The following is a 10,581-nucleotide window of genomic DNA, read 5'->3' on the forward strand; positions in this document are numbered from 1 at the left end:
CCTCGATTTGTAGCCTTCAATCATCATGAATGGGTCCTCTACTATTGCTTGAGAATGGTTCATGTACTTCCTTCAGACTCATTTCCTGCAAAGAAGGTTGCACCATATTGTCAGTTTTAGTAGAATGGTTTAGACGAGCACCTTCAATTTCCATTGTGTTGCCAGAATTACGAGCTTGAAGGGTGATTGTTTCGTCTCCCACACGGAGTGTGAGTTCACCTGTGCCAACATCAATAATTATTTTAACGGTTGCTAAAAAGGGTCTTCCTAGAATTAAAGGAGTGTTGCTATCCTCCTCTATGTCTAGAACAATGAAATCAACGGGAAATATAAATTTATCGATTTTAACTAGCACATCTTCAATAATACCCCTAGGGAATCTTATAGTTTTATCTGCTAATTGAATTCTCATCCTAGTCTGTTTGGGTTTCCCGAGACCTAGTTGCTTAAACATTTTGTAAGGCATGATGTTGATACTAGACCCTAAATCAGCTAATGCATTATTAACATCTAAACTACCAATTAAGCAAGGAATCATAAAACTCCCTGGATCTTTTAGTTTGTTCGGTAACTTATTTTGCAGAATAGCTGAGCACACTGCGTTTAGCTCCACATCCGATGCCTCGTCCAACTTTCGCTTATTTGCTAAAAGCTCCTTTAAAAATTTCATTGCGTTTGGCATCTGCGATAGAGCTTTAATAAACGGTAAGTTAATGTGTAAGTTTTTTAAAAGTTTAAGGAATTTACCAAATTGTTCATCTGAGCGGTCTTTCCTGGCGCTCGAGGTTTATATTCAACATGAACTGTTTTGTTTTTATTGTGATCTACCTCACCTTGACCTTTACTTACCACAGTTTCTTGCCTCGGTTCTGGCTCAGGCTCAACAACTCCTTCTTCATCTTGAACATTAATCGCGTTGAGTTGTTCCCTTGGGTTAGGTTCGGTATTACTTGGCAAACTACCTTGTGGTCATTCAGAGATTAATTTGGAAAGCTGGCCTATCTGAGTTTTGAGCCTTGGATCGACGCTTGTTAATTTTTAAGTGCTATCTCGGTATTCTAGAAATGAGTTTCTGACACCGATATAAACTTTGAGAGCATCTTTTCAAGGTTCAGCCTCTTTTCCTGTTGGTAGGGTGGTTGTTGGTAGCCTGGAGGTGGTTGTGGTCTTTGATTTCCTTGATCGCCCCACGAGAAATTGGGATGGTTCCTCCAACCTGCATTGTAAGTGTTACTATATGGATTGTTTTGAGGTCAAGTATTATTACCCATGTAATTTAATTGCTCGTTATCCATGTTGTGGCCATAGGGTTGGTATTCCGAATGGCTTGTTCAACCTCCACTTGCTTCGCACTGCATTACTGGGTGAACCTGTGAAGAACTAAGAAAACCATCAATTTTCTTATTGAATAGTTCTACCTGATTAGAGAGCATAGTGACCGAATCGACGTTATAAACACCGGCTGTTTTCGTTGGCTTTGTCCTCATGACTTGCCACTGATAGTTATTCAGTGACATCTCTTCTATAAACTCATAGGCATCTTCAAGTGTTTTATTATTGATGGTTCCACCAGCAGCTGCATCAGCCATTTTTTTGAGTCGAATGATTCAGGCCATTATGGAACGTTTGAACCTGTAACCAAAGCTGTAACCCATGGTGAGGGCACCTTCTCAAAAGGTCCTTGTATCTCTCTCATGCATCGTAAAGTGTTTCTAAATTCATCTGCACAAAAGAAGAGATATCATTACGTAATTTAGCCGTTTTAGCCGGTGAAAAATATTTGAGAAAAATTTTTCAATCATTTGTTCCCAAGTAGTAATTGACCCTCGTGGTAACGAGTTCAACCACTGTTTAGCTTTGTTCCTTAATGAAAAAGGGAATAACCGAAGACGAATGGTATCATCAGAAACACCATTAATTTTAAATGTATCACATAGTTCTAAGAAGTTTGCTAAATGAGCGTTGGGATCCTCATCCTGCAAACCATCAAACTGAACAAGTTGCTGCATCATTTCAATAGTGTTAGGTTTCAGCTCAAAAGTATTTGCAGCTATAGCAGGTCTAACTATGCTCGATTCAGTTCCTATTAAAGAAGGTTTAGCATAATCATACATAGTGCGTGGAGCAGGATTTTGATTGACCGCAATTGCAGGAGGTAGCTAATTGTCTTGGTTTTCAGCCATCTCTTCAGTTGGGGGTTGAGTATCGTCCTCTTGCTCATTCTCTATGTATTTCAAGCAGCGCCTTATTTCTCTTTTGTTTCTGTGAACTGTGCGATCGATTTCTTCGTCAAAAAGTAGTGGTCCTAACGGGTTTCTTCTAGTCATAAACTATAAAAACATGTCAAAAGAAGGAAAAAGTAAATTAATAAGTAATAATAATAAGAAAATTAAATTAAATTGCAAGAAAAATAAATGGCTAAAGTGATAAAAATTGAGCGTTCCTAATATCTTAGTTTACCGGCAACTGCGTCAAAAACTTGATCACGTGATTTCGTGATAGGTTTTAAATATTTATAATTACTCGTTCTTGAAACTAACTATTATCGCGATGTAGGCAAGTGTACCTATCAAACAGTAGTATAGTTTTAGCAAGACGGGATTGCAGAACCCAAAGGAACTAAAAGTACTAGTAATGACCGTCTTCTTATTATCTAGCCTAAAAATAAAGAGGTTTTTGTTCAAACTAACTAATTATCTAACTAATAATTCATAGAGAATGGAATTGGGGAATTGCTTTTGGGAAAATCGATTGAATTAAGACAATACCTAAGGAAAAATCCACTTAGACTTTACTTGTTATTCTGGCTCCAAATCGGACAATTTATACATTTAACTTGTTCTGTTGAGACCCTTAGTTATGTTATTATCCCTATTCAAGACTAATAACATCTAATCCCTAGATTGAATATTTGAGACCTTTCTCTAATTAACACCCTAGGGTTGCATTAACTCGATCTATGGATCCTCTTATTAGGTTTCACCCTAATCCGGCAAAATCTTGTCACCCTATGTCTAGGCGCGCAATCAACTCCTCTTAATTATGACAAATGTACTCTTAGACAGGATCTATTCCTCCTTTGAATAACAGCTTATCTTGAATCAGTATCCTGGGATATCAAAACAAGAATTAAGAACACATAATTAAGAACAAGTTAAATATTTATCATACAATTCAGAAAATAATAACAAGATTCATCTTAGGTTTCATTCCCCTTAGGTATTTAGGGGTTTTAGTTCATAACTAAATAAGAAAATATCTCAGAATAATAAAGAATACAAAACATAAAGAAAACCCAAAACTCCTGAAGGGGAAATTGAGGAGACATCTTCAGTCTTGACGGTGAATCCAGATTCTGAGATGGATCAATCGGCTTCCTTAGAGTAATTCCTTACTCCCCATTCTGTGTCTCCCTTTTCTTCCTCCTCTAGGGTGTATTTATAGGCTTTGGAATGCCTAAGAGCCCTCTAAATTAGCCTTTTCCAAATTGGACTCAACTTGGGCTCAGCAGGGACACGCCCGTGTGACACGCCCATGTAAATCGTGCTTCGAAACTGCCAAATTGACACGGCAGTGTGGTTTGCCTGTGTGAGGAGGTCCAGGCCGTTTTGATTTCGTACTTTGGCCCATTTTCTCCATTTTTGGCCTGTTTCTCGTTCCTTTTGCTCTCCTAAGTATAAAACATGAAATTAAAGCATTAGGAGCATCCAATTCACCAATTCTAATAGGAAATCATCATTAAAATGCGTTAAGCGTGGGGTAAAAATATGCATAAATTACGGTTTATCAAATAAACCACACCAAATAACCAAATGCATAATATAGCAAAGCCATCTCATAGCCTATTAAAAACATGTAATACATATAATATATTATTCCATTTTCAAATGTAATTGCCGAACATATCCATACTTGATATCATGCATATCACCACATATTTTATATATCAAAACACAAATCTTACATACCATATAATATATATATATATAAATAAATTTTCTACCATGTTCGAACATAACCAATTATCATTTAATGCCAATTCACATAATAACACCTTAATCAATATATCAACCAAATTCACATAAACTTTTAGCTATGCATAACCATAGCCGAATCAACCACAATTTCACTTTAAACCAAATATATCATACGCATATACTTTTGTATAACCTCATCACCATTATCATATGTATATACCATGATTCACATATAAATACATTTTGACCGGAACGTCAAAACCACAACCAAACATACTCATACGTTGTTCAAAACTTGAAACCGATTCTAAGAAAATAAACAAGCCATTTTCGCATGGCTTATATATAGACATAAACCAAAAATGCAGCATTTCAAAATATAATCCATCCTATACATGCCATAGTTTCAAAAATTCAGCTTATAAAATACCGAAGACAGTTGATAGTGTGATATACTTTGCTGACAATCCCCGAGCTCGTAACTAGATCTCGAAATCTATAAAACAGAGGTAAACATAACACATAATAAGCTATTTAAGCTTAGTAAGTCATAAGAAAATAAGCAATTCAATGACTAATCAACTCACTTAAACTAAACCAAATTATACTATCATAATCATATTAAACCTCAATCTTATGATGTCACGTATATCATATACTTTCACATATAAACTTATTTATGGTCGAATACATATATATATTACCAAAGTATCTTTCGATTTCAAAGCGAAATATCATTATATGACCAAGTACATTTATACACATATACATATACTCATGAATCAAAATATAATATCATATGCATATACATAGCAATGGCCGAATATACTTTACAAGGCACATATATTCACATTAATAACTTATTTAATTTACATCATATACCTAATGGTCAACTTAACTTATTTATTTCAAATAAGTAATCAACCATCTCATACCTGATCATTTTAGTTCATTTTACCCATCGATCATAACTTATCATTGCCCGTTGAACCATCCAGAATCAAACAGGATACTCAGACAATCTGTAATATCCTAAATTAGGGCTTAATCGGAATAGTGGTTTCGTGACCACAAATTCGAGATAGAAATAATTATTTTACAATGATTTTTATGTTTATGATATGATTGCATGATTGTGTGAAAATTTCGTGATGAAATTCTATGCCTAAAGTGCTTAAATTGAAAGTAGGGACTAAATCGAATAAGTTGCAAAACTTGCATTCTAGAAGTTTTTAGTATGAAATTGTTTTGGAATATTAATGAGGAGGTCTTAAATAGCAATTTGACCAATTTTAAGTTCATGGACAAAATTAGGACATGGAAGGAATTTTTGGAAAGTTTAGTAGTAAGGGTATTTTGGTCACTTAGTTATTAAAATGAATTAAAAACAAAATTAAAAGCCAATTTTGTCCATCTTCTTCATTAGGCCGAAATTTCAAGGGTTCTCCATAGCTAGGGTTTTTCAAGCTTCCAAGCTCCATAGTAAGTGATTCCAAGCCCGTTTTTAATGATTTTACGTTTTTGAGATCTCGGTAACTCGATAAAGCTTATGTTAGCAATAATTTAACCTAGGGTTTATATTTGGAAAAATACCCATAGGTGAAATTTGTGTATTTTGATGTTTTATGATAGAATATGAAGTTTTAAATTATGTTAGACAACTTGTACTACTTGATTTTAAGCAAAAGCGAGTAAAGGGCTTAATCGGTAAAAATACCTAATAGTCACAAGTACATGTTAGAGTGAGAATTTGATGTTGCCATAGAAGAGAAAAGTGATCAGCATGTTGTAAAACATAAGAATAAGGAATAAAGTTTAATCCAGAGCCTAGGGGCAAAAATGTAAATATGCAAAAGTTTAGGGGTAAAATTGTAATTTTGCCAAAATTTGAGTTAAGGATTAATTTGATAATGTGAGTATTAAATAAGCTAAATGTGTTATTTTAGATCAAGAAAGACGTGGAATCGACCTCAATCGAGGAAAAGAAAAGATTGTGGACTAACTTGCAAAATCCTTGTATTTTGGTACCAAGGTAAGTTCATGTGTAAATAATGTAGCATAATGGTTATTTTTAAGTTATTGATGTTAATTATATGTTATGCTGAATTTTATTATGAAATGTATGCTTTGTGATTAATTTCAAATAATATGTAAATTATGTGAACTACTTGTTAAATATAATTGTTACCGAGTATTGATTTCGGCATTCTACGGAAGATGGCAAGGATAAGTGTTCGAGGAAAAAGCCCGTTTGAACCTTAGGAATAGATTAGGATACAAGTGACATGTCACTAGGATGGTTGAGCATCCGAACTCGTTGAGTTGAGTCCGAGTTCACTTATGGATGCGAATGTCCGAACTCGTTGAGTTGAGTCCGAGTTCGTGAGATGTAACTAGGCATCTGAGCTCGTTGAGTTGAGTCTGAGTTCACTTATGGATGCGAATGCCCGAGCTCGTTGAGTTGAGTCCGAGTTCACTTATGGGTGGGTTACATGATTGCTTGATTTCATATATGGCACTTATGTGCAAGTTATCCATGTATCCGAATTATATTCCGATGTGTTTAACGGGTAAAGCTCTACTCAAATGGAGGAATATTTGAGATGTAAAGAGACGTATTGGTAAGTGATGTGAGATGGATATTTTGAACAGGTATGTATTTAACCCTCGGGTTGAGTATTGATACAACCACGATAAGGTAATAAGATGATGAAAAATGATTAGAAATGTGACATGTGTTTTAGTGATGCATGCTAATGTTGATTGATATGACTGTTTGTTATGTTACTTATTATTTGCATATGAACTTACTAAGCATTTATGCTTACTCCCTCCTTCTTACTCATTGTAGTTTTGGCCAAGCCAGCTTAGGAGTCGGGATAGGTCGAAGGCTCAGTCACACTATCCGGAAGACTTTTGGTAATGGCTTGTAAATTTAAGTATGGCATGTATAGCAATATACCTTTTTTGTGTAAATGATCTTATGGTATGGTGATGGAATGGTTGAGGAAATGCTTGATAATGATAAATTATGAAAATAGTTAGTTTAGATTATATTTGATGTTAAGGAAAATTATTAAGATACTTAGTGCATAAAAACTCATAAAGGGATAAAATTTGCCATAAAGAATCTGCAGCAACAACGACGCAAGTTTAAAAATTTAATAAAATCATAGAAATTGAACTTGGTGATGGACTACATATCAAATTGAATCTTATTATGTCTAGTTTCACATGAAACAAATGAAACAGTAAAGAAATTATATGTTACAAGATATTTGAATTTTAGTGAAACAGGGTCATAGCAGTTTCTGAATCCCCTGTTCCAACTTTAGAAATTCACCATAAATTGTAAAGATATAATTAGGTAGTGTATTTTATATTCTCAGAATCCTTATTGAGTCTAGTTTCAGGAGAAATAAACCTCATAGTCATATGGATTTTTTACAGAGCGAAATGTTGTTCGTGGTAAACAGAGGTCAGACCAGTCAAGTCCTGAAACAGGGGTAACTTTAACTAATAAACTGTACTAATTGGCCCAACCAAAAATTCATGAAAAAAAGTAGTAGATAGGTATATGAGTCTAGATTTAGGGAAAATTTACGGATCTTGATTTCAAGTTTTGTAACTCGAGATATGATTTTTCTTGTGACTGTGATGCAAGTAGCTTAAAAGCTGTGAATGTAGAAATAAATAATCCAAAGTTCTAAATATGTTAAATTAAGCTTAGTAACACCTCATACTCGACTCCGGCGACGGTCTTGGGCGTGGGGGCGTTACATTTAGTGGTATCAGAGCAGGTTTAGTCGGTTCTCGGACTACGTGTTGTATGTACGGATTTTGCTATTCATGCCATATGTATGAATTGTGATAGTGTGACGACTTCTGACCTTTTTAAATGAATTTTTTTATATAGTAAATGGATCCCGATCCAGCTGTGGCAGATGAAGTAGAGAGTAATGCACCAGCTCCGGCTGAAGGAGCAGCGCCGACTGAAAACCCACCCCCTACTATTGGTCAGGGAGGAGGAGAAAGGGATCGGGAAGCCTTTCTCCAAATGATGAGTGCATGGTACACTGAGTTTGTTCGTACGAACCCAAATGTACGACCTCCCCACCTCCCCAATTCCTCAACCTGTACCCCGATGCCTCAAGGTATGGATATGATAAAATTTCACGTAGCGCCCATTGATGAATTAAGTAAACAAGGGGCTGAAGAATTTAGAGCAAATATTGATGATGATGCGAGAAAGCGAGTTCGGCTTGAAAATTCTATCCGGTATTTGATGAATTATCTTGTACACTGAAGAATGTTTAAAATCGCTATATCTTTGTTGAGGATTCACTTATAATTGGTGGAAGACTTTGATTTGGTGGTACCGAAGAGAAAATAACTTGGGAATTTTTTCAAGAAGAGTTTCGGAAGAAATATATTAGTGAAAGATTTATTGATCAGAAGCGTAAAGAATTTCTTGAGCTGAAGCAAGGTAATATGACGGTTACAGAGTATGAAAGAGAGTTTGTTCGATTAAGTAAGTATGCCAGAGAGTATGTTCCTACAGAGGCCAAGATGTGCCGACGATTTGAAGACGGGCTCAACGAAGACATCAAGGTATTTGTTGGAATTCTTGAATTAAAAGAAATGGTAGTATTGGTTGATCGAGCTTGTAAGGCCGAAGAATTACTTAAAGAAAAGAAAAAGGTAGAGGCTGAAACTAGAAATTGGAAGAAAAGACAGATGAGTAGTTCATTTTCACAGCAACCTGGAAAGTCAAGGAATATGAATCCTCGTTCCCAAGCTTCAGCTGGACAATCATATGGGAATTATAAGAAGCAAAATGTGGGTCCTACATCTCAGAATACTTCTGCAGCCAGTGTAGGGAACTCGAGATTTGTTAAACCCGAGTGCCAGCGGTGTGGTAGAAATCATTTTGGTCTATGCAGAGCAAATGAATGTTTTCGATGTGGTTCTCCGGATCATTTTATTAGAGACTGCCCAGAGAGAGCTGAGAAAGAAAAATTTCAGAATGTAAAAGCTAGTGGTGCAGACTCGAGGGGAAGGTATCCGAGAAAAGCTGGAAGTGAAACAAGCAGTAAGAATGTAGCCAGGGATGCACCGGTTAGACCTGAAGGAAGGGCTCCGGCTAGAACTTATGCTATTAAAGCGCGTGAAGATGCTTCCTCACCTGATGTGATTATCGACGTATTTCCAGAAGAATTGCCGAGTTTGCCTCCAGTCAGGGAAGTAGAATTTGGTATTGATTTGATACCGGGAACAGCTCCGATTTCGATTGCTCCGAATATAATGGCACCAACAGAGTTGAAAGAATTAAAGTCGCAGTTGCAAGAGTTGACTGATAAAGGCTTTGTGGGATCGAGTTTTTCACCTTGGGGTGCTTCTGTGTTATTTGTGAAAAAGAAGGATGGTTCTATGAGATTGTGTGTTGATTATCGCCAGTTAAACAAGGTGACAATTAAAAACAAGTATCCGTTGCCAAGAATTGATGATTTGTTTGATCAGCTAAAAGGAGCGACATGGTTTTCAAAGATTGACTTGAGATCTGGGTATTACAAACTGCGGGTAAAGGAGTCGGATGTGCCTAAAACTGCTTTTAGAACAAGGTATGGTCATTATGAATTTTTAGTTATGCCATTTGGGTTGACAAATGCTCCTGCTGTGTCTATGGATTTAATGAATCGCATATTTCGACCATACCTGGACAGATTTGTTGTGGTGTTTATAGATGATATTTTAATTTATTCAAAAGATGAGACAGAGCATGCTGAGCATTTGAGGATAGTTTTGCAAACTTTGAGAGATAAGCAGCTGTATGCTAAGTTTAGTAAAAGTGAATTTTGGCTCCGGAAAGTTGGATTTTTGGGTCATATTGTTTCAGGTGATGGTATACGGGTTGATCCTAGTAAAATTTCAGCCATTGTTGATTGGAAACCACAGAAAAATGTAATTGAAGTTAGAAGTTTCTTGGGGCTAGCTGGGTATTATCGGTGGTTTGTAAATGGATTTTCTATAATTGCTGCTCCTATGACTAGACTACTCCGAAAGGATGTTAAATTTGAATGGACGAAAGAACGTCAACAGAGTTTTGAAGAATTGAAAAAGTTATTAACTGAAGCACCAGTGTTGGTACAACCCGAATTAGGTAAAGAATTTGTGGTGTATAGTGATGCTTCTCTAAATGGTTTGGGGTGTGTACTCATGCAAGAAGGAAAAGTGGTGGCTTATGCTTCGAGGCAGTTAAAACCTCATGAGAGGAATTATCCTACTCACGATTTGGAATTGGCTGCAGTGGTGTTTGCTTTGAAGATTTAGCGACATTATTTGTATGGTGAAAAGTGCCGAGTATATACCGATCACAAAAGTCTTAAATACTTGACGTCACAAAAAGACTTGAATTTGAGACAGCGAAGATGGTTGGAGTTATTGAAAGATTATGAGCTTGTTATTGATTATCATCCGGGAAAAGCGAATGTGGTTGCCGATGCTTTAAGTAGAAAGTTGTTGTTTGCTTTGAGAGTTATGAACACTCAGTTGAAAATGTCAGATGACGGTTCGATTCTAGCAGAGTTAAGAGCAAAACCAATGT

The 10,581-nt window shown here is 36.0% G+C and overlaps 1 non-coding gene across 1 annotated transcript; it reads left to right on the plus strand.

Moving 5' to 3' along the window:
- The first annotated feature begins 1,648 nt into the window (after positions 1-1,648).
- Positions 1,649-1,755, plus strand: LOC128289883 (small nucleolar RNA R71). The gene has a single exon (XR_008279525.1). It is a non-coding gene; the product is annotated as a small nucleolar RNA R71 (small nucleolar RNA).
- The last annotated feature ends 8,826 nt before the right edge of the window (positions 1,756-10,581 follow it).

Source organism: Gossypium arboreum, chromosome 2, assembly GCF_025698485.1.
Source record: "Gossypium arboreum isolate Shixiya-1 chromosome 2, ASM2569848v2, whole genome shotgun sequence".
Taxonomy (NCBI): Eukaryota; Viridiplantae; Streptophyta; class Magnoliopsida; order Malvales; family Malvaceae; genus Gossypium; species Gossypium arboreum.